This window comes from Dendrobates tinctorius, unplaced genomic scaffold (genome assembly GCF_039654945.1).
Source record: "Dendrobates tinctorius isolate UK_male_01 unplaced genomic scaffold, ASM3965494v1 ptg000120l, whole genome shotgun sequence".
Taxonomy (NCBI): Eukaryota; Metazoa; Chordata; class Amphibia; order Anura; family Dendrobatidae; genus Dendrobates; species Dendrobates tinctorius.
Window position 1 is genome coordinate 19861246 of NW_027361788.1, and position 23559 is coordinate 19884804.

The window sequence follows — 23559 nt, forward strand, 5'->3', positions numbered from 1 at the left end:
CCCGATTATCACCCCCATAGGTAGGCACAACTAATAAAGTAAAGAAAATATTTTTATTTTTCCACTAGGGTTAGGGTTAGGGTTGAAACGAGGGTTAGGGTTAGGGTTGAAAAGAGGGTTAGGGTTAGGGTTGGAAAGAGGGTTAGGGTTGGAAAGAGGGTTAGGGTTAGGGTTGGAAAGAGGGTTAGGGTTAGGGTTGGAAAGAGGGTTAGGGTTGGAAAGAGGGTTAGGGTTAGGGTTGGAAAGAAGGTTAGGGTTAGGATTGGAAAGAGGTTTAGGGTTGGAAAGAGGGTTAGGGTTGGAAAGAGGGTTAGGGTTGGAAAGAGGGTTAGGGTTAGGGTTGGAAAGAGGGTTAGGGTTGGAAAGAGGGTTAGGGTTAGGGTTGGAAAGAGGGTTAGGGTTAGGATTGGAAAGAGGTTTAGGGTTGGAAAGAGGGTTAGGGTTGGAAAGAGGGTTAGGGTTGAATTAGGGTTAGGGTTGGAATTAGGGTTAGGGTTGGAATTAGGGTTAGAATTAGGGTTAGGGTTGGAATTAGGGTTAGCGTTGGAATTAGGGTTAGGCTTGTGGTTAGGGATGTGTTAGGGTTAGGGCTGTGGTTAGGCGTGTGTGGGGGTTAGGGTTGGAGTTAGAATTGAGGGGTTTCCACTGTTTAGGCACATCAGGGGGTCTGCAAACGCGACATGGTGCAACCATTTATTCCAGCCAATTTTGCGTTCAAAAAGTCAAACGGTGCACCCTCCCTTCCAAGCCCTGACATGTGCCCAAACAGTGGTTTACCCCAACATATGGGGTATCAGCGTACTCAGGAAAAATTGCACAACAACTTTTGGGGACTAATTTCCGGTGTTACCCTTGGGAAAATAAAAAATTGGGGGCTAAAAAATTATTTTTGTGGAAAAAAATGATTTTTTCATTTTCACGTCTCTGCATTATAAACTTCTGTGAAGCACTTGGGGGTTCAAAGTGCTCACAACACATCTTACATACGTTCCTTGGAAGGTCTAGTTTCCAAAATGGGGTCCCTTGTGGGGGGTTTCCACTGTTTAGGCACATCAGGGGCTCTGCAAACGTAATTACGACCGCAGACTATTCCATCAAAGTCTGCATTTCAAAACGTCACTACTTCCATTCCGAGCCCTGACGTGTGCCCAAACAATGGTTCCCCCCCACATATGGGGTACCAGCGTACTCAGGACAAACTGGACAACAACTTTTGGGGTCCAATTTCTCCTGTTACCCTTGTGAAAATAAAAAATTGAGAGCTAAAAAATCATTTTTTGAGGAAAAAAAATTATTTTTTATTTTCATGGTTCTGCGTTATAATCTTCTGTGAAGCACTTGGGGGTTCCGTGTGCTCACTACACATCTAGGCAACTTCCTTATGGGGTATAGTTTCCAAAATGGGGTCACTTGTGGGGGGTTTCAACAGTTTAGGTACATCAAGGGCTCTGCAAATGTAACATGACGCCCGCAGACCATGCCATCAAAGTCAGCATTTCAAAACGTCACTACTTCCATTCCGAGCCCTGACGTGTGCCCAAACAATGGTTCCCCCCCACATATGGGGTACCAGCGTACTCAGGACAAACTGGACAACAACTTTTGGGGTCCAATTTCTCCTGTTACCCTTGTGAAAATAAAAAATTGAGAGCTAAAAAATCATTTTTTGAGGAAAAAAAATTATTTTTTATTTTCATGGCTCTGCGTTATAATCTTCTGTGAAGCACTTGGGGGTTCAGTGTGCTCACTACACATCTAGGCAACTTCCTTATGGGGTATAGTTTCCAAAATGGGGTCACTTGTGGGGGGTTTCAACAGTTTAGGTACATCAAGGGCTCTGCAAATGTAACATGACGCCCGCAGACCATGCCATCAAAGTCAGCATTTCAAAATGTCACTACTTCCCTTCCGAGCCCTGACGTGTGCCCAAACAGTGGTTCCCCCCCACATATGGGGTACCAGCGTACTCAGGACAAACTGTACATAGGGATGGGCCAATCCTGAAATACTCGGAATCGCTAGACTGTAACGAGTCCGAGACGGAAACTCGCTACTCGTTGCGAGTCTAGCGAGTCCAATGTTAATGAATGGGGATGCGAGTATTGCAGCGATTCCTGTGCTGGGGAGAGAGAGAGAGAGAGATATTACTACAAGCAATTCTAGTTTCTTAGCGATTTTGTGTCCCCCTGCTGACACAAAATCGCTAAGAAACTAGAATTGCTTGTATTAAACTCTGAAAAAAAAAAAATAGGAGTCTTAGCGATTTTGTGTCCCCCTGCTGACTAGTGTTGAGCTTTCCGATTGGCTGCCGAAATGACGTCATCATGATGCGCTGTCTGTGCGCATCATGATGCGCCATCAGTTCGGGCCTTCGAGGGGGCTGTGCCGACTGTCCGGGGGTCTGTACCGGCCTGCCGGTGGTCTGTGCAGGCTCCGGTGGTCTGTGCCGGCCTGCCGGGGGGCTGTGCCGACTGTACGGGGGTCTGTACCAGCCTGCCGGTGGTCTGTGCCGGCCTGCCGGTGGTCTGTGCAGGCTCCGGTGGTCTGTGCCGGCCTGCCGGGGGGCTGTGCAGGCTCCGGTGGTCTGTGCCGGCCTGCCGGGGGGCTGTGCAGGCTCCGGTGGTCTGTACAGGCTCCGGTGGTCTGTGCCGGCCTGCCGGGGGGCTGTGCCGGCCTGCCGGGGGGCTGTGCAGGCTCCGGTGGTCTGTGCAGGCTCCGGTGGTCTGTGCAGGCATCGTCCGATGGGACTACAAGTCCCATCGGGCGATGCCTGCTACCATGACAGTGATTGACACATTAGCCAATGATGGGACAGTAGTAGTCCCATCATCCGGCTAATGTGTTGAATGTAAAAAAAAAAAATAAAAATAAAATTACATGCTACATACATACAACATGCATACTACATATATACTACATGCAACATACAAACTACATATATACTACATGTAACATACATACTACATATATACTACATGCAACATACATACTACATACATGCTACATACTACATACATACTACATGCATGCAACATACAACATATATACTACATGCATGCAACATGCATACTACATATATACTATATATACTACATGTAACATACATACTACATATATACTACATGCTACATACATGCAACATACATACGACATACATGCTGCATACTACATGCATACTACATACATACTACATACAACATATATACTACATATACTACATGTAACATACATACACTCTACATGCTACATACATGCAACATACTACATACATGCTACATACATGCAACATACATACTACATACATGCGACATACATACAACATATATACTACATATATACTATATATACTACATGCTACATACATACTACATGCTACATACATGCAACATACATACTACATACATGCAACATACATACTACATACATACTACATACATACTACATACTATATGCATACTACATACATACTACATACATACAACATATATACTATATATACTACATGTAACATACATACTACATATATACTACATGCTACATACATGCAACATACATGCTACATACTACATACATACAACATATATACTACATGTAACATACATATATACTACATGCTACATACATACTACATACATACTACATACATGCTACATACATACCACATGCATGCAAGATGCATACTACATATATACTGCATATATACTATATGCATGCAACATACATATATACTACATACAATACATACATATAGACATACAGTACATATAACATAGAGTACATACTTACCGTCACTTGTCACTTTGATCCCCGAAGCCATGGTCACCTGAGGGTTAAATATCAAAATAAAAAAACACCAATATACTTACCCCGATCCGCAGAAGTCCATGAGGGTCCCACGTCGATCTTGCGTGGAGAACAGCAGCATCAGCTGATGCTACCGTTCTCTACCAGCTCCAGGAATACAATAACGGAAGGTAGGTATCCTTCCGCACTGTATTCCTCCACCACTTTAAAAAAAAAAAAAAGTCCCTAGTCTCACTTTATGCCATTGCTGCGTGGGAATTTCCCATGCTCAACTCCTATTTTTTTTTTTTTCAGAGTTTAATACAAGCAATCTAGTTTCTTAGCGATTTTGTGTCAGCAGGGGGACACAAAATCGCTAAGAAACTAGGATTGCTTGAATTAAACTCTGAAAAAACTAGGATTGCCATTGATTTGTATTGGACTCGTTACTGTGCGAGTAATCGCTTGGAAACTCGCAGAGTACCGACTCCTGCGAGTCCCCTACTACTCGCAGAGTAACGAGTCCTAACGAGTAGATTCGCCCATCCCTAACTGTACAACAACTTTTGGGGTCCAATTCATCCTGTTACTGTTGTGAAAAAAAATTGCGGGCTAAAAATCTTTTTTTTTTGAGGAAAAAAAATGATTTTTTATTTTCACGGCTCTGCGTTATAAACTTCTGTGAAGCACTTGGGGGTTCAAGGTGCTCACCACACATCTAGATAAGTTCCTTGGGGGGTCTAGTTTCCAAAATGAGGTCACATGCCGGGGGTTTCTACTGTTTAGGCACACAGGGGCTCTGCAAATGTAACATGACACCCTCAGGCCATGCCATCAAAGTCAGCATTTCAAAATGTCACTACCTCCCTGCTGAGCCCCGACGTGTGCCCAAACAGTCGTCCCCCCCCACATATGGGGTACCAGTGTACTCAGGACTAACTGTACAACAACTTTTGGGGTCCAATTTATCCTGGTACCCCTGTGAAAATAAAAAATTGCGGACTAAAAATATTTTTTTTAAGAAAAAAAATATTTTTTATTTTCACGGCTCTGCGTTATAAACTTCTGTGAAGCACCTGGGGGTTCAAAGTGCTCACTATGCATCTAGATAAGTTCCTTAGGGGGTCTAGTTTCCATACTGGGGTCATTTGTGGGGGAGCTCCAAAGTTTAGGCACACAGGGGCTCTCCAAACACGACATGGTGTCCGCTAACGATTGGAGCTAATTTTCATTTCAAAAAGTCAAATGGCACTCCTTCCCTTCTGAGCCCTGCCGTGCGCCCAAACAGTGGTTCCCCCCCACATATGGGGTACCAGCGTACTCAGGACAAACTGGACAACAACTTTTGTGGTCCAATTTCTCCTGTTACCCTTGTGAAAATAAAAAAATAGCGTGCTAAAAAATCTTTTTTGAGGAAAAAAATGATTTTTTATTTTCACTGCTCTACGTTATAAACTTTTGTGAAGCACTTGGGGGTTCAAAGTGCTCCCTACACATCTAGATAAGTTCCTTAAGGGGTCTAGTTTCCAAAATGGTGTCACTTGTGGGGGAGCTCCAATGTTTAGGTACACAGGGGCTCTCCAAACGCGACATGGTGTCCGATAACGATTGGATCGAATTTTCCATTCAAAAAGTCAAATAGCGCTCCTTCACTTACGGACCCTGCCGTGCGCCCAAAGAGTGGTTTATGACCACATATAAGGTATCTGTGCACTCAGGAGAAATTGCCCAACACATTTTAGGATCCATTTTATCCTGTTGCCCATGTGAAAATGAAAAAATTGAGACCAAAAGAAAATTTTTGTGAAAAAAAAGTACTTTTTTTTTTTACCGATCAATTTGTGAAGCACCTGGGGGGTTCAAAGTGATCACTATGCATGTAGATAAGTTCCTTGGGGGGTCTAGTTTCCAAAATGGGGTCACTTGTGGGGAAGCTCCAGTGCTTAGGCGCACAGCGACTCTCCAAACGCGACATGGCAAGCGCTAAATATTCCAGCATATTTTCCATTCAAAAAGTCAAATGTGCTCCTTCCCTTCCGAGCCCTGCCGTGCGCCCAAACAGTGGTTTATGACCACATATGAGGTATCAGTGTACTCAGGAGAAATTGCCCAACAAATTTTAGGATCCATTTTATCCTGTAGCCCATGTGAAAATGAAAAAAATTAATGAGAAAAGAAAATTTGTGGTGCAAAAAATAAAATGTCCATTTTTTCCTTCCACGTTGCTTTAGTTCCTGTGAAGCACCTGAAGGGTTAATAATCTCCTAGAATGTAGTTTTGAGTAGCTTGAGGGGTGCAGTTTTTAGAATGTTGTCACTTTTGGGTATTTTCTGCCATATAGACCCCTCAAAGTGACTTCAAATGTGAGGTGGTCCCTAAAAAAATGGTTTTGTAAATATTGTTGTAAAAATGAGAAATCGCTGGTCAACTTTTAACCCTTATAACTATCTAACAAAAAAAAAAATTGTTTCCAAAATTGTACTGATGTAAAGTAGACATGTGGGAAATGTTATTTAGTAACTATTTTGTGTCACATCAATCTCTGGTTTAACAGAATAAAAATTCAAAATTTGAAAATTGCGAAATTTTCAAAATTTTCGCCAAATTTCTGTTTTTTTCACAAATAAACGCAAAAATTATCGACCTAAGTTTACCACTAACATGAAGCCCAATATGTCATGAAAAAACATTCTCAGAATCGCTAAGATGCGTTGAAGTGTTCCAGAGTTATTACCTCATAAAGGGACACTGGTCAGAATTGCAAAAAATGGCCAGGTCATTAAGGTCAAAATAGGCTGGGTCATGAAGGGGTTAAATCACAAAGATATGTCACACAAAATTAACATTTCCAACATGTCTACTTTACATCAGCACAGTTTTGGAACCAAATTTTTTACTTGTTAGGAAGTTATAAGGGTTAAAACCTGACCAGCGATTTCTCATTTTTACAACACCATTTTTTTTAGGGACCACATCACATTTGAAGTCACTTTGAGGGGTCAATATGATAGAAAATACCCAAAAGTGACACCATTCTAAAAAATGCACCCAAGAAGGTGCACAAACCACATTCAAGAAGTTTATTAACCCTTCAGGTGCTTCACAGGAATTTTTGGAATGTTTACATAAAATGAACATTTAACTTTTTTTCGCAAACAATTTACTTCAGATCCAATTGTTTTTATTTTACCAAGGGTAACAGGAGAAATTGGACCCCAAAAGTTGTTGTGCAATTTGTCCTGAGTACACTGATACCCCATATGTGGGGGTAAACCACTGTTTTGGAGCACGGCAGAGCTCGGAATGGAAGGAGCGCAGTTTGACTTTTCAATGCAAAATTGGCTGATATTGAGATTGGACGCCATGCCACATTTGAAGAGCCCCTGCTGTGCCTAAACAGTGGAAACCCCCCCACAAGTGACACCATTTTGGAAACTAGACCCCCTAAAGACTTTTCTAGATGTGTGGTGATCACTTTGAACCCCCAAGAGCTTCACAGAATTTTATAATGTACAGCCGCAAAAATAAAAAATCATATTTTTTTTACAAAAATGATTATTTTCACCCCCAATTTTTTGTTTTCCCAAGGGCAACAGGAGAAATTGGACCCCAAAAGCTGTTGTCCAATTTGTCCTGAGTATGCCAATGCCCCATATGTGGGGGTAAATCACTGTTTGGGCACACAGCAGAGCTCCGAAGGGAAGGCGCACCGTTTGACTTTTTCAACGCAGAATTGGCTGGAATTGAGATGGGATGCCATGTTGCGTTTGGAGAGCCCCTGATGTGCCTAAACAGTGGAAACCCCCCAATTCCAACTCCAACCCTAATCCCCACACCCCTAACCCTGATCAGAGCCATAACCATAACCCTAACTACAAACCTAACCCTAACACACCCCTAACCCTAATCCCAACCCTAACCCCAACTCTAGCCCCAACCCTAACTTTCCCTTTCTATTCCGATTTTTGGGAGATGTAATGAGCAAAAACCAGCAATTCATGAATTTCTTTTGGGGGGTGTTTACACCGTTCCACGTGTGGTAAAATTGATAAGGCAGTTTTATTGTTCGGGTCAGTATGATTACAGGGATACCTCATTTATATCATTTTTTATGTTTTGGCACTTTCATACAATAAAAACTATTTTATATAAAAAATAATTATTTTTCCATCACTTTATTCTGAGAGCTATAACTTTTTTCTGCCGCAGTGTAACTGTATTGGCGCGCTGTGCATGCCAATACAGTGACTGTAGAGTAGCTCTGGGTGGACCCCCTCAGAACGCGGGGCCCAGGGTGACCGCACCCTCTGCCCCACCCCGGTAGCTACACTACTGTATCAGACCTATTGACCAAATCAGGTTTTTGTGTTTGGCAAAGTTTTTTTTTTCTTATATAACAATAAGTATAACAAAATTAGAAATCTTACAATTTTCACACTGGCCACTGGGGCAATTTTAGACTGGTACTTCTAGTTCATGATAGAAGACTTTCCAGCAGTCTCATTATCACCACGGGAAGAATTACATTAACAGGTAACACCTCTATACAAGGCTGACAACACAGAATCCCCCATTCACAATGGGGTATGTCACAGCTGTCACGATCTTCAAAATGATCTTTGCACACGTTCATTAAATGCTTCAATATAAAAGATAGAGTTTGAGTCAGTCTATTGCTGGTAACAGCAAAAATGACAGTATGGCCAGTTCTCAAAGTGTCCCAGGAGCCATTTTTCAACATAACGCCTAGCAGCATATTGCTTGGGCTACTGTGAACAGCTTGTGGCCTGCAGCATCTCTGGACTTGTCTCCCATCACACACATCTATGACATCATTGGTTAGCAATTGCATAGGCCACTACCAGCAGCGGATCTTGATGATTTTCATGCCCAAATGCATTCAGTGCAAAACATTCCTCAGACAACCATTAATACCAGACAAGGCTCTAAGTGCGGGGACTTTTGCACATGGTGCTCATGCTACATACTGGTTTAATCGAGATATTTCATAAACTTTATTTCCACTTTTTCATCATTTCTTGTGATTTCCATAATTCAACAATTTTTCCTTCATGGTGTTGTAATTTCAATGTTGAGTAGTCTCAATTGTGACCCGAAAAAAAAATTAACATAAAAACTTGATTTAATAGAAGTTTGATTTTAACTCGCCATCTTTCTTTTGCTTTGCCCCCCTTCCTTTTTTTGTAGAGAGGAGGCTCTGCTCATAACTGCAGCAAGCTTCATGTGGGCCAGGTAATCCTAGAGGTGAATGGAGTCTCCTTACAAGATAAAGAACATCGTGAGGCTGCCAGGATCATTGCTGAAGCTTTCAAGACCAAAGAAAAGAATTCCATGGACTTTCTGGTCACAGAGTTCAATGTCTCACTATAGTGGCTACTTGTGATATCCAAGTAAAAGCGTGTAACCCAGCCAGGGGGCCAGTGCCACGAGAAACACGTACTACATGCTAATGTGTATACTGAGTAGCTGCCATTTGTGTGCCCTTGCTACATACGTGGTTCTGCTGTCCAACATGTGGCTTATATACTCCCGTTATACTATAAATGTGATGTCTGCTTACCGCTGGAGCAGACAGCAGTGAAGGAAAGCCTATATTGGAGATGAACGATGGATACCTACTACGTATACGATAAATAGAAAGTGGACGAGGCAGGTCTATGGAGCAAATCAACATCATGGTGGCAAGGGAAAACATGACACCTAGAAGAAAATATCTATATCACCTTTACAGATAACTTGTCTATTATTTCCTGGTATTGTGGAATTAGGGAAACACTGATCTAGCTCCTGATGATAATGAATAAGTGCCAGTTACTTGCTACTTATCAGTCACTTGTTCCTTATCATCAGGATGATGCCCAGCAGTGTCTTTACACCTTGATGCCACAACTACAGTAGTGCTGTCACTAAGAAGACGCTTTATGCAGCTATCCTATGAAACGCAAGCAAAGACAAGACATTTTAAATGGAATTGTGCTGATTCCTCTCTAGACTGATAGATAGCAGTTGGTCGGTGATAGCTTATGGCAGCATACAAATATGGCGGACGTTGTCTCCAGTGCTGCTCTGTGCCTGTTACTTATTAGCCTTTAATGGAGGAGAGTGACTCCCATCCTGCTACAGTGTGTGAGTGACGTGCACCCCACGTTGTGACCATCCATGTAATATGTATGTAATTACAGAGCTTGTCACTTTACTTTTTCAATAAACCTCATATTAGAGAAATGATGTGAGCGTGTGGCCATCGCTGAAGCTGAGCACCATATAGACAATGAAGATTACATTGTACTAATGATTTATCATTTGAGGTGAAGCAATCAGAAAGTCAACAATATCGCATCTTCCATAATAGAAAATATCGCCACACATGAACTCACTGGCTTATATATATATATATACACACATACAAACAAGGAGGCAAAATATGCCATTTTTCTACTTAAAGGCAATCTGTCGGCAAGTTTTTACTCTGTAATCTGAGACCAGCATAATGTAGAGGCAGACCGCCTGATTCCAGCGATGTGTCACTAGGCTGCTTCTTTTAGTTTTCATCAAATCAGTGTTTTATAAGCAGATTATTACTAGAGGACTAGTTGTCTCCTGTCTTGTAGTTCCCCTGCTCTGTGTAACCCCGCCCCCCACCACTGATTGCACAGAAAACTGCCAATCTGCCAATCAGTGGTGAGGGCAGGGTTAACCAGGGCTCAGCATTCATAGTACTGCCTGATTATATCAAAATGGCGCCAAGCAGCCTATTAAGTCACACATCACAGGAATCCTGGTCTCTGTCCCTACGTAATGGTTCTTTCAGATTACATTCAGATTAACAAAACCTTGGTGAGAGATTCCCTTTACAGATTTCAGCACAAAGATACTATAGAAAGGGCTATCAGTCTTTGATAAATACATACTCTCACATCTAATAACCTGCACCCTTATATTTGTGAGAATTTTTTTTTTACATCATCTGCAATGCTATTTTTATAGATAGATATTGACTGTATGGGAGTATAATCAGTTGTGTGTATCTGACATCTGTCTTTCTGCCTGGAGTCTTTCTTTGTTACTCCGTTCTGTAAGGGCACATTGTTCTGTGCCTGGCTGCAAACCCTGTGATACACTGCCCCATCCCCGTTCTGTCCTCATCCCACCAGTACACCCCTCTCCTGCTGGAGCTAGGAGCTATCGATCTGATTGCAGGATGTTTTATCCTCCTACTCTTTATAGTTGTTTCCTTTGAGGCTATGTGCACATGTAGTTTTTTGGTTGTGCGGATTTTGTAGAGAAATCCGCAGGTAAATCCGCAGGACAAAAGTCCTGTGGTTTATCTGCGGACTAGCCTGAGGTTTTGCCCTGCGGTTTCACACCTCATAATGATAAGGTGTGAAACCGCAGCGGAAACCGCACAAAGAATTGACATGCTGCGGATTGTAACCCGCAGCAAAACCGCACGGAAAAATCCGCAGCGTGTGCACAGCGCTTTTTTTTTTTTTTACATAGGAAATAAAGGTACTGTACAACGCAGCAGAATCTGCTACGGACCCGCAGAGCCAAAACCGCTGCGAATCCGCAGCAGAATCCGCAGCGTGTGCACATACCTCAGACATGTTACCTTGGAGAAATCAATGATTTTCTAGTAGCAAAATCAATTAGATTTTTGATAAATGATTGATGCTATTTCTACCAGACAATTATCGATACGATCATTAGAAAGTAATTGCAAAGATATCTGCCCAGTGTAAAAAGTATCTGAGACCATAAGCAGCTTTACAAGGTAGGATTTCTGTCCACACAAAGCAACATAGGACTTGCTATATCGTCCCTTTTATGGCTCCATCACATTGACCGAAAATTTGCCAAACTAGTGTTAGCAAAAGTTCTAGATCTCAATCACTGGCTCTGGTAAGCATGGCAGCGATCAGATGCCGAGTGAGCTGGAGACTGATTGCATCATTTATGTAGGCCTAAAAATCATCATCGTCAGCAGTACATCTCCCCATGTTCACATCACGTCTCATCATCAGTGGCTCTGTCGAGGCTTACGGCTGAAGCCCTAAGAATCAGGATCTGGACGTTTGTGCTGACGGGGTAAATGACTTTAATGATGGAGTCACTTTGCGTTCTGTCGAACATCACTTTCGTCAGTATCCGCCTTTTTGAAGAGGTCACCAAAGCACTGTCGACCACCACTTTACGGCACTTTTTCTCTGAAGATGCTTCGACAGGTCACCCTGAACGGTGGTCATCTGGAGTTGATTCCCTACCCCATTTAAACTGCTTTAGCCAAAACGTAGGAGGAAGCTCCATCATCACCATATACAGCAATCATCCTTTCATCGATTTCTTTAGGCTTCTTTTCTCTAACACTAACAGAACATGCTGGGGTAGATAACTTATTGAACATCACTGGTACAAGAACTTTCTACGTTCACCCTCAGGAGTCTTTGGGGCAATAATCTTTTTATCAGCCATTTTTCTGGATTTGCGTTACGCTCATAAATCTGTTTATCTGCTACATACTAGATGCTTCATGTAACTGTGATATGTCGTACTTTCTACATATCCACTGATATTTCCACTGAATCCTGGAGGCTGTAGCTTTATGATACAAAAGTGTAAATGTCCATAAAGTGAAAAGCACCGAGAATTAACCACGTTATTGACCTTCACTATAGTCTACAGGGTTTACTGTTCTGTGCACTCATCAATGAGGTGGAGGTTGTGGCAGCAGTAAAATCAGAGTATAGAAAGAGAAAGAAAGCGCTCATTGAAGTCTACATTAAGGCTGGAGTCACACACAACGTAGAAAAATACAGACCGTATTGTACGGCCGTAATACGCATAAATGGTCCCTAAACAGTGCTCCGTATGTCATCCGTTCTCAGGGTGTGGCCGCGTATTTTTCTCATGTAAGGCCTGTTTCACACTTTTTTTTGCAGCGCGTTTTTCCCGCAAAAAAAGCATTGAAAAAACGCATACAAAAGCATACAACTGCTGCGTTTTTTTCAAGCATTTTTATGAGCATGCATGAAAAAAACGCAGCGTTTTTATGCATTTGTATGCGTTTTTAGTGCGTTTTTACCGCGTTTGCGTTTTTTTCCAACATTAGGTGGCCCCTCACACTAACCCAAACCATGACTTTACTAACCCTAACCCTGACCCTAACCCTTAACCAAACCATACTTAACCCTAACCCTGACCCTAACCCTAACCCTAACCCTGACCCTAACCCTAACCCTAACCCTAACCCTGACCCTAACCCTAACCCTGACCCTAACCCTTAACCAAACCATACTTAACCCTAACCCTAACCCTAACCCTAACCCTGACCCTAACCCTAACCCTAACCCTGACCCTAACCCTTAACCAAACCATACTTAACCCTAACCCTAACCCTGACCCTAACCCTAACCCTAACCCTGACCCTAACCCTAACCTTAACCCTTAACCAAACCATACCCTGACCCTAACCCTAACCCTGACCCTAACCCTTAACCAAATCATACCCTGATCCTAACCCTAACCCTGACCCTGACCCTAACCCTAACCCTTAACCAAACCATACCCTGATCCTAACCCTAACCCTGACCCTGACCCTAACCCTAACCCTTAACCAAACCATACCCTGATCCTAACCCTAACCCTGACCCTGACCCTAACCCTAACCCTAACCCTAAACCCCCTTAACTAACCCTAACTCTAACCCAAACCCCTAAATTCCATTGTCTAAACTAATGGTAACAAAAAATAAACGCATGTGCAAAAAAAAGCAAACATAAGCATGCCAATGCGCACATATGCTCACCATAGACTTATAATGGGTGTCTTGCTGGAAAAAAACGCATTGCGCGCGCATGCGTTTTTTTGAGGCAAGTCGGACGCTCAAAAAATGCAACAGGTTGCATTTTGTGCGCCCGAGCGCATACCGCAAAAAAACGCATGCGCGGTAAAACACGTACAAACGCATGTGTATGCGCACATAAGCGCATCCCATGCAAAGTATAGGAAAAAAAAACGCATGCGCTAATTAGCGCTAAAATACCGCGAAAAAAAACGCAAATGTGAAACCAGCCTAAGCATCCGCAGGGCCGGCGCTAGGGGCAGGCAGACCAGGCAGGTGCCTAGGGCCCCCACTCCCCCAGGGGCCCCCAGCTAGCGGAACATCATGGAGCCGCTATGGGGCCCCTGTGAGGCAGGGGGCCCCGCCTGCCCCCAGCGCCGACTCCCGCCACCGCATTGAACTATACCGGCATCATAGACGCCGGTATAGTTCACCGCAATGATGGAGGAGAGGGCATCAGCTGGCGCTCCCTCTCCCATCATTCCCCGCTCTGCCTCTTAAAGACAGCGGGTGCGCGATGACGTCATATCATCACGCGCTCACTGTGTGCCAGGCAGTGCAGGCTGAGCCAGGAGCTGGGACCAGCGCGGGAGCGAGGAGAAGAGGTAGAGTGTGTGTTTTTTTTTTTTGTTTTGTTTTGTTTTTTTTAATCACTGTGAGTACTGGACTGTGGGGCCACTCTCGGGGGGGCTATATACCAAGCTGGGCTGTATACCACGCTGGGCTCTATACCACGCTATATACCATGCCGGTTTCTATACCACGCTATATACCATGCTGGGCTGTATACTATGCTGTATACCACGCTATATACCATGCTGGGCTGTATACCATGCTGTGTACCACGCTATATACCATGCTTGGCTCTATACCACGCTATATACCATGCTGGGCTGTATACCACGCTATATACCATGCTGGGCTCTATACCACGCTATATACCATGCTGGGCTGTATACCACGCTATATACCATGCTGGGCTCTATACCACGCTGTGTACCATGCTGGGCTCTATACCACGCTGTGTACCATGCTGGGCTCTATACCACGCTGTGTACCATGCTGGGCTCTATACCACGCTGTGTACCATGCTGGGCTCTATACCACGCTGTGTACCATGCTGGGCTCTATACCACGCTGTGTACCATGCTGGGCTATATACCACACTGTGTACCATGCTGGGCTATATACCACGCTGTGTACCATGCTGGGCTGTGTACCATGCTGGGCTTTATACCTTGCTGGGCTGTATACCATCTGGTGCTGGGCTATATAATATGCGGCTGTGTTATATAGCATGGGGGGTACATTTTTCATTATATTCTATGGGGGAGGCTGTTATATAATATGGGGGGCTACATTATATTCTATGGGGGGCTGTATTATATTTATTCTATTGGGGTGATTGCATCATACTCTGAGGGGGCTACATTATACTATATGAGGAGGCTACATTGTATTCTATGGGGGGCTGCATTATATTGTATGGGGGCTTCATTATACTATGAGGGGGCTACATTATATTCTGTAGGGGCTGCATTATACTGTATATGAGGAGGGCTACATTGTATTTTATGGAGGGGCTACATTATACTATATAGGGGCTGCATTATACTCTGAGGGGGTTGCATATATTCTATGGAGGGGCTGCATTATACTATTTTGGGGGGCTGCATTATATTCTATGGGGGGGTTACATTATATTGTATGGTGGGGCTACATTATGCTCTATGGGGTGGCTGCATTATACTATATGTGGGCTGCGTTATACTGTATCGAGTACTATGGGGAATACATTATATGAATAACTATGGGGTGCATTATACTATGGGAAGTGAATTGTACTACATGGATGACTATGGCGGTGCATTAAACTATATGGAGGACTATGAGGAGTGTATTATACTATATGGAGGACTGAGCAGTGTATTTTAATATATGGAGGACTATGGGTAGTGTATTATACTATATGGAGGACTGAGGAGTGTATTATACTGTATGGAGGACTATGGGGTGTAAACTGTAGATGTGCTGCTGATAACATGATACTGTGTGGTGATCCATTAATGATGATTTTGTCCCCATCATTCTCTCTCAGATGGGGGAAAGAGGCCAGGAAACAAGCGTTGAATGACTTCAATATTGTCGATCTCACTCATTTAGCGGCCTGAACTCAGCGCATGTAACTACAACCGAAATGCTTCTGTGTGACGTGCAATATGTTACAGTAGCATTTGGGGCCCCATTTTAAACTTTGCCTAGGGCCCCACTTTGCCTTAAACCGGCCCTGAGCATCCGTATGTAATCCATATGGCACCCGTATACCGTTTTTTTCTCGCAGGCTTGAAAAATGGACATATAATGGAGCCCAATGACAGGTTTTCAAACACAAATGAAAGAATAGATATAGACACATAGAATGCATATATAGAGTTGTGCCCAAAAGTATTGACACCCCTGCAATTTTGTCAGATAATACTCAGTTTCTTCCTGAAAATGATTGCAAACACAAATTCTTTGGTATTATTATCTTCATTTTAGTTTGTCTTAAATGAAAAAACACAAAAGAGAATGAAGCAAAAAGCAAAACATTGATCATTTCACACAAAACTTCAAAAATGGGCCAGACAAAAGTATTGGCACCCTCAGCCTAATACTTGGTTGCACAACCTTTAGCCAAAATAACTGCGACCAACCGCTTCCGGTAACCATCAATGAGTTTCTTACAATGCTCTGCTGGAATTTTAGACCATTCTTCTTTGGCAAACTGCTCCAGGTCCCTGATATTTGAAGGGTGCCTTTTCCAAACTGCCATTTTTAGATCTCTCCTCAGGTGTTCTATGGGATTCAGGTCTGGACTCATTGCTGGCCACCTTAGAAGTCTCCAGTGCTTTCTCTCAAACCATTTTCTAGTGCTTTTTGAAGTGTGTTTTGGGTCATTGTCCTGCTGGAAGGCCCATGACCTCTGAGGGAGACCCAGCTTTTTCACACTGGGCCCTACATTATGCTGCAAAATTTGTTGGTAGTCTTCAGACTTCATAATGCCATGCACACGGTCAAGCAGTCCAGTGCCAGAGGCAGCAAAGCAACCCCAAAACATCAGGGAACCTCCGCCATGTTTGACTGTAGGGACTGTGTTCTTTTCTTTGAATGTCTCTTTTTTTCTCCTGTAGCTCTGTGTTGATGCCTTTGCCCAAAAAGCTCTACTTTTGTCTCATCTGACCAGAGAACATTCTTCCAAAACGTTTTAGGCTTTTTCAGGTAAGTTTTGGCAAACTCCAGCCTGGCTTTTTTATGTCTCGGGGTAAAAAGTGGGGTCTTCCTGGGTCTCCTACCATACAGTCCCTTTTCATTCAGACGCCGACGGTTAGTACAGGCTGACACTGTTGTACCCTTGGACTGCACGGCAGCTTGAACTTGTTTGGATGTTAATCGAGGTTCTTTATCCAACATCTGCACAATCTTGCATTGAAATCTCTTGTCAATTTTTCTTTTCCGTCCACATCTAGGGAGGTTAGCCACAGTGCCATGGGCTTTAAACTTCTTGATGACACTGCGCACGGTAGACACAGGAACATTCAGGTCTTTGGAGATGGACTTGTAGCCTTGAGATTGCTCATGCTTCTTCACAATTTGGTTTTGCAAATCCTCAGACAGTTCTTTGGTCTTCTTTCTTTTCTCCATGCTCAATGTGGTACACACAAGGACACAGGACAGAGGTTGAGTCAACTTTAATCCATGTCAACTGGCTGCAAGTGTGATTTAGTTATTGCCAACACCTGTTAGGTGCCACAGGTAAGTTACAGGTGCTGTTAATTACACAAATTAGAGAAGCATCACATGGTTTTTCGAACAGTGCCAATACTTTTGTTCACCCTCTTTTTTATGTTTGGTGTGGAATTATATCCAATTTGGCTTTAGGACAATTCTTTTTGTGTTTTTTCATTTAAGGCAAATTAAATGAAGATAATAATAACAAAGAATTTGTGTTTGCAATCATTTTCAGGAAGAAACTGAGTATTATCTGACAAAATTGCAGGGGTGCCAATACTTTTGGCCACAACTGTAGCTAGGTCGGGTAAGGAAGATCTGTGAGATGAGGAAAGATGATCAGTTCAGATTTGTCCATATTGAGCTTGAGGAAGCGAGAGGAGAAGAAGGAGGATATGGCTGATAGACACTCTGGGATTCTGGACAGCAGAGTGGTGACGTCTGGGTCAGAGAGGTAGATCTGAGTGTTATCAGCATAAAGGTGGTACTGGAATCCGTGGGACTTTATGGTAATCCGTTTGGTCCGGTCCAATGGGCATTGCCTCTGTTCGGTCACTCCACCCCTCCTCGGCTTACTGTACGCATTCTTTGCCGTGAATATCGGAGATCGCGTACAGATTTTGCACGTGTGCATTGAAATGGTATCTCAAGCGTGCGCAGTATACTTTGCCCAACTGCGGGCAAAGCCGAAAAGCAGTAGTGCTCATGCGTGTCTGACGCCTTCTTTGGTGCCATGTCTAATCATTGGTGGCAGTGTGCTTTAAATACCATATGAAGCTATGCGCCGGATATGTGGGGGGAGGGAGAGTGATCGCGCGTAGTAAAGCAGCCAGAACATGTTTGAGACACTGGGGTAGCGGTGCACACGCAGAAATGCCTATGTGAGGGGTTCGGGCGCGTGCATAGCTGACACCGAATTAACTGATGTTTTTAGCTGGTACCCAAAAAAGTGGTGACAGGTTCCCTTTAAAGGGAACCTGTCAGTTATTTTGGCCACTATAAGATGTGGCCGCCACCTTTCAGGGCTTAGCTACAGAATTCTATAATGCTGAAGATAAGCCCCCGACCGACGTGCAAGTGAAGAAAAATGCCGCCCTCCTGCTTGGTTCATGGCTCCCCAGCATCGCGCTCTGGCGCAGGCTTACTTATCTGCCCTGTTGAGGGCAGAGCAAAGTACTGCAGTGAGCAGGTGCTGGGAAAGGTGGAAAAGATGGGATGCACCGGACCCAGACCTACGACACCCATCGGACCGGACCGACCCCCAGGTGAGTATAATAAAACATATTTTTCTTATGTTTTAGGTTGGATCGGGGGCTTATCTACAGCATTATAAAATGCTGTAGATAAGCCCTGAGAGTATAGCGGCCAAAACAGGTGACAAGTTCCCTTTAGCACAGTCACTTAGTATGTAGTGTACTCATTTATTATGTATAACACCATCCTTAGTTACATAGTTTCCTCTTTTGTTATGTATAACACCGTCCCTTATTACATACCATCCTCTCTAGTTATATATGGTGCCATACCTTATATAGCTTCTCCCTGCTGTTATGTACAGTTCTGTCTCTTACATAATGCATTCTTGTTATTTTTGTTATTCACAGTGCCCTCTTTTATTACATAGTCCGCTCTCTTGTTAGATATAAAATGACTGCTGATGGAGGAGCCGGTGACCAGACTACCAGTCCATTATCTCCTCCATTAGAAAAGAAGCTTTCCCATGCTCTATCAGCCATCATTGCATTATATCTCTAACAAGAGAGGACGGTATGTAATAATAAACAGGTCTCTATATAATCCAATATGTAAGGGACGGTGCTGTACATAACAAGAGAGGGCACTATATAAGGGACAGCTTTATACAAAATACAGGAGACTATGTAATGTATATACATGTATGTTGTGTGGCTATATATATATACACTCACTGGCCACTTTATTAGGTACACCTGTCCAACTGTGTGTTAAGACTTAATTTCTAATCAGCCAATCACATGGCGGCAACTCAGTGCATTTAGGCATGTAGACATGGTCAAGACAATCTCCTGCAGTTCAAACCGAGCATCAGTATGGGGAAGAAAGGTGATTTGAGTGCCTTTGAACGTGGCATGATTGTTGGTGCCAGAAGGGCTGGTCTGAGTATTTCAGAAACTGCTGATCTACTGGGATTTTCACGCACAACCATCTCTAGGGTTTACAGAGAATGGTCCGAAAAAGAAAAAAAATCCAGTGAGCGGCAGTTCTGTGGCCGGAAATGCCTTGTTGATGCCAGAGGTCAGAGGAGAATGGGCAGACTGGTTCGAGCTGATAGAAAGGCAACAGTGACTCAAATTGCCACCCGTTACAACCAAGGTAGGCAGAAGAGCATCTCTGAACGCACAGTGCGTCGAACTTTGAGGCAGATGGGCTACAGCAGCAGAAGACCACACTGGGTACCACTCCTCTCAGCTAAGAACAGGAAACTGAGGCTACAATTTGCACAAGCTCATCGAAATTGGACAGTAGAAGATTGGAAAAACGTTGCCTGGTCTGATGAGTCTCGATTTCTGCTGCGACATTCGGATGGTAGGGTCAGAATTTGGCGTAAACAACATGAAAGCATGGATCCATCCTGCCTTGTATCAACGGTTCAGGCTGGTGGTGGTGGTGTCATGGTGTGGGGAATTTTTTCTGGGCACTCTTTGGGCCCCTTGGTACCAATTGAGCATCGTTGCAACGCCACAGCCTACCTGAGTATTGTTGCTGACCATGTCCATCCCTTTATGACCACAATGTACCCAACATCTGATGGCTACTTTCAGCAGGATAATGCGCCATGTCATAAAGCTCGAATCATCTCAGATTGGTTTCTTGAACATGACAATGAGTTCACTGTACTCAAATGGCCTCCTCAGTCACCAGATCTCAATCCAATAGAGCATCTTTGGGATGTGGTGGAACGGGAGATTCGCATCAGGGATGTGCAGCCGACAAATCTGCGCCAACTGTGTGATGCCATCATGTCAATATGGTCCAAAATCTCTGAGGAATGCTTCCAGCACCTTGTTGAATCTCTGCCACGAAGAATTGAGGCAGTTCTGAAGGCAAAAGGGGGTCCAACCCCTTACTAGCATGGTGTACCTAATAAAGTGGCCAGTGAGTGTATATATATATATATATATATATATATATGTGTGTGTCATGATCCAAGGTGGATCTGCCGACTCCATGCTGCCAGACTGCATCCTGCCGACTATGCCAAAATGTAAAGGTTCATCGTATGCAGTGAACAACAGGAGACAAAAAAGGGGTTAACAAAGTTTACGTGACCAATTAACTGATATGTATACAAGGAAACCTTCCGCGCAGGGAGGTGTTGAGACAGACAGTGAAATATACAAAATAGCACAACAAAAGAGTAAAAGTGAAGATAAAGACTTATCGATTGAAGATCTTATTGGAGAACGGTTGGAACTGTTCCTGACGGCGTCACAGTCCCTGAACAAAGTCTTTGGCTCAGTGATGTAAGAACGAGATGCACTGTCTCCTGACTGTGCCGAAGTATCCCGATCCGTTGGTCTTGGGGTTCCCGCCAAGTCTCCTGTCTTCCCATGCTCCGTTCCTTTTAAGTCCCCCATGCCCCCTTCACTCAGGTGCTCAAACTTCTCCCACCCAGTCAAGTCAGGCACGTCAGGCAAGTCATCCCCCTGCAACAGCGGTGACGGCCCTGATAGTTCCGGCTCCAGAGCGTATTTCTGTCCGATGACGTTAGTCCTGTTCACCCCCTTACAAAGTGTCAACAGGCTCTGCTGAAACTAATTTGTTTGAGTTAGAAACAGCACACCACCGCAGAGTTGTGGAAAAGTGTAACAGAGCAGACAGATCTGTGGCTATCACCACTGAACCTACAACCAGGCATGGTCGTGTGTGATAATGGCCGTAACCTGGTAGAGGCACTGAAGCTTGGCAAGCTTGATGTTCATGAAGGAGTCACAAAAACATATTCTTACTAATAATATATTCTATTTCTTGTTTAAATTGTTTTATTGAACATTTTCTAATACACACATTATGAAAGCTAGCTAACTATGTTCCTTCCTATTGTGAAATGACTCTTGTGGACAGCCCATACTACATGAAGTATACAGCTATCCTGCATAGATCATGGGATGTCGGACATCCATTCCTGGCTGCCTTATAGTTGCCATTTCGTCTAAGCATTCACACAATCTTTATTACAGCACACACGCACATACATTCTTATCTATCTAATAGGATGACGACAGATGTCCACACCTGCACTATGTACCTGCTGATCCTGAAATGACTCTTGTGGACGTCCCATACTACATGAAGTAAAGAGGTAGTCTGCATAGATCAAGGGATGTCAGACATCCGGCACCTCCCATCTTCTAACAGTGACGTCCTCTTCTTTGCTTCCCGTGGCGGCACCGGCGCAGGTGCACTGTTCTGTCCTGTTGAGGGCAGAGCAGAGTACTGCGGTGCACAGGCGCCAGACCTCTCTGACCTTTCCCGAGATCTGCGCACTGCAGGGGCAGAGCAGCGCGCCTGCGCAGGAGCCACGACGGGAAGCAAAGAAGAGGATGTCACCGTTAGAAGATGGGAGGCGCCGGACCGGACCACGACACCCATCGGACCAAAACCGGACCCGGACCTCCCCTGGGTGAGTATAAGCTAACTCGTTTTTCTTCTCTTTCAGGTTATATTGGGGGCTTATCTACAGCATAACAGAATGCTGTAGATATGCCCCTGATGGCGGTGCCAGCAGCTGATACTCGAAAAATGGGGTGACAGATTCCCTTTAAAGTATACACACACACACATATTCATTCTTACCTATCTAATAGGATGACGACAGCTGTCCAGACCTGCATCCCTCCACCAGAACCTCCACAGTACCGTATGTACTCGTGTATAAGCAGAGTTTTTCAGCACATTTTTTCATGCTGAAAATGCCCCCCTTGGCTTATACATGAGTCATCTGTCCCAGGAGCCATGCATACCAGGATAGGGGATAAAGAGCTATGCATACAAGGACAGGACTGGTGAGCCATGCATACAAAGACAGGATGGGGGGAGCCATGCCTACCAGGACAGTGATGGGGAAACCATGCATACAAAGACAGGATGGGGGGAGCCATGCATACCAGGACAGTGATGGGGAAACCATGCATACAAAGACAGGATGGGGGGAGCCATGCATACCAGGACAGTGATGGGGAAACCATGCATACAAAGACAGGACGGGGGAGCCATGCATACCAGGTCAGTGATGGGGAAGCCATGCATACAAAGACATGACGGGGGAGCCATGCATAATAGGACAGTGATGGGGAAACCATGCATACAAAGACATGATGGGAGAGCCATGCATACCAGGACAGTGATGGGGAAGCCATGCATACAAAGACTTGACGGGGGAGCCATGCATACCAGGACAGTGATGGGGAAGCCATGCATACAAAGACAGGATGGGGGAGCCATGCATACCAGGACAGTGATGGGGAAGCCATGCATACAAAGACATGACGGGGGAGCCATGCATACCAGGACAGTGATGGGGAAGCCATGCATACAAAGACAGGATGGGGGAGCCATGCATACCAGGACAGTGATGGGGAAACCATGCATACAAAGACAGGATTGGGGGGAGCCATGCATACCAGGACAGTGATGGGGAAACCATGCATACAAAGACATGATGGGAGAGCCATGCATACCAGGACAGTGATGGGGAAGCCATGCATACAAAGACATGACGGGGGAGCCATGCATACCAGGACAGTGATGGGGAAACCATGCATACAAAGACATGATGGGGGAGCCATGCATACCAGGACAGTGATGGGGAAGCCATGCATACAAAGACATGACGGGGGAGCCATGCATACCAGGACAGCGATGGGGGAGCCCGTGCATACCAGGTCAGGGATGGGGGAGCCTGTGTATACCAGGACAGAGATGAGGGGACAATGCATATCCAGCTTATACTGGAATTAATAAATTTACCCAGTTTTCCGTGGTAAAATTAGGTGACTCGGCTTATACTCGGGTCGGCTTATACTTGAGTATATACGGTAAACTGTTGGGGTGCAGCTGTGGAGACCCTATTTTCAGAGATGATGTCCTCCACCCAAGTCTCA

The 23559-nt window shown here is 44.2% G+C and overlaps 1 long non-coding RNA gene across 1 annotated transcript in view; it reads left to right on the forward strand.

Annotated features, from left to right (window-relative positions):
* The window catches only part of LOC141046765 (uncharacterized), a 32647-nt gene extending 22615 nt beyond the window's left edge, over positions 1–10032 (forward strand). The window contains exon 2 of the long non-coding RNA XR_012219648.1: positions 8992–10032. This is a non-coding gene — a long non-coding RNA (uncharacterized lncRNA). The remainder of the gene's footprint in view (positions 1–8991) is intronic.
* Positions 10033–23559: the final 13527 nt, after the last annotated feature.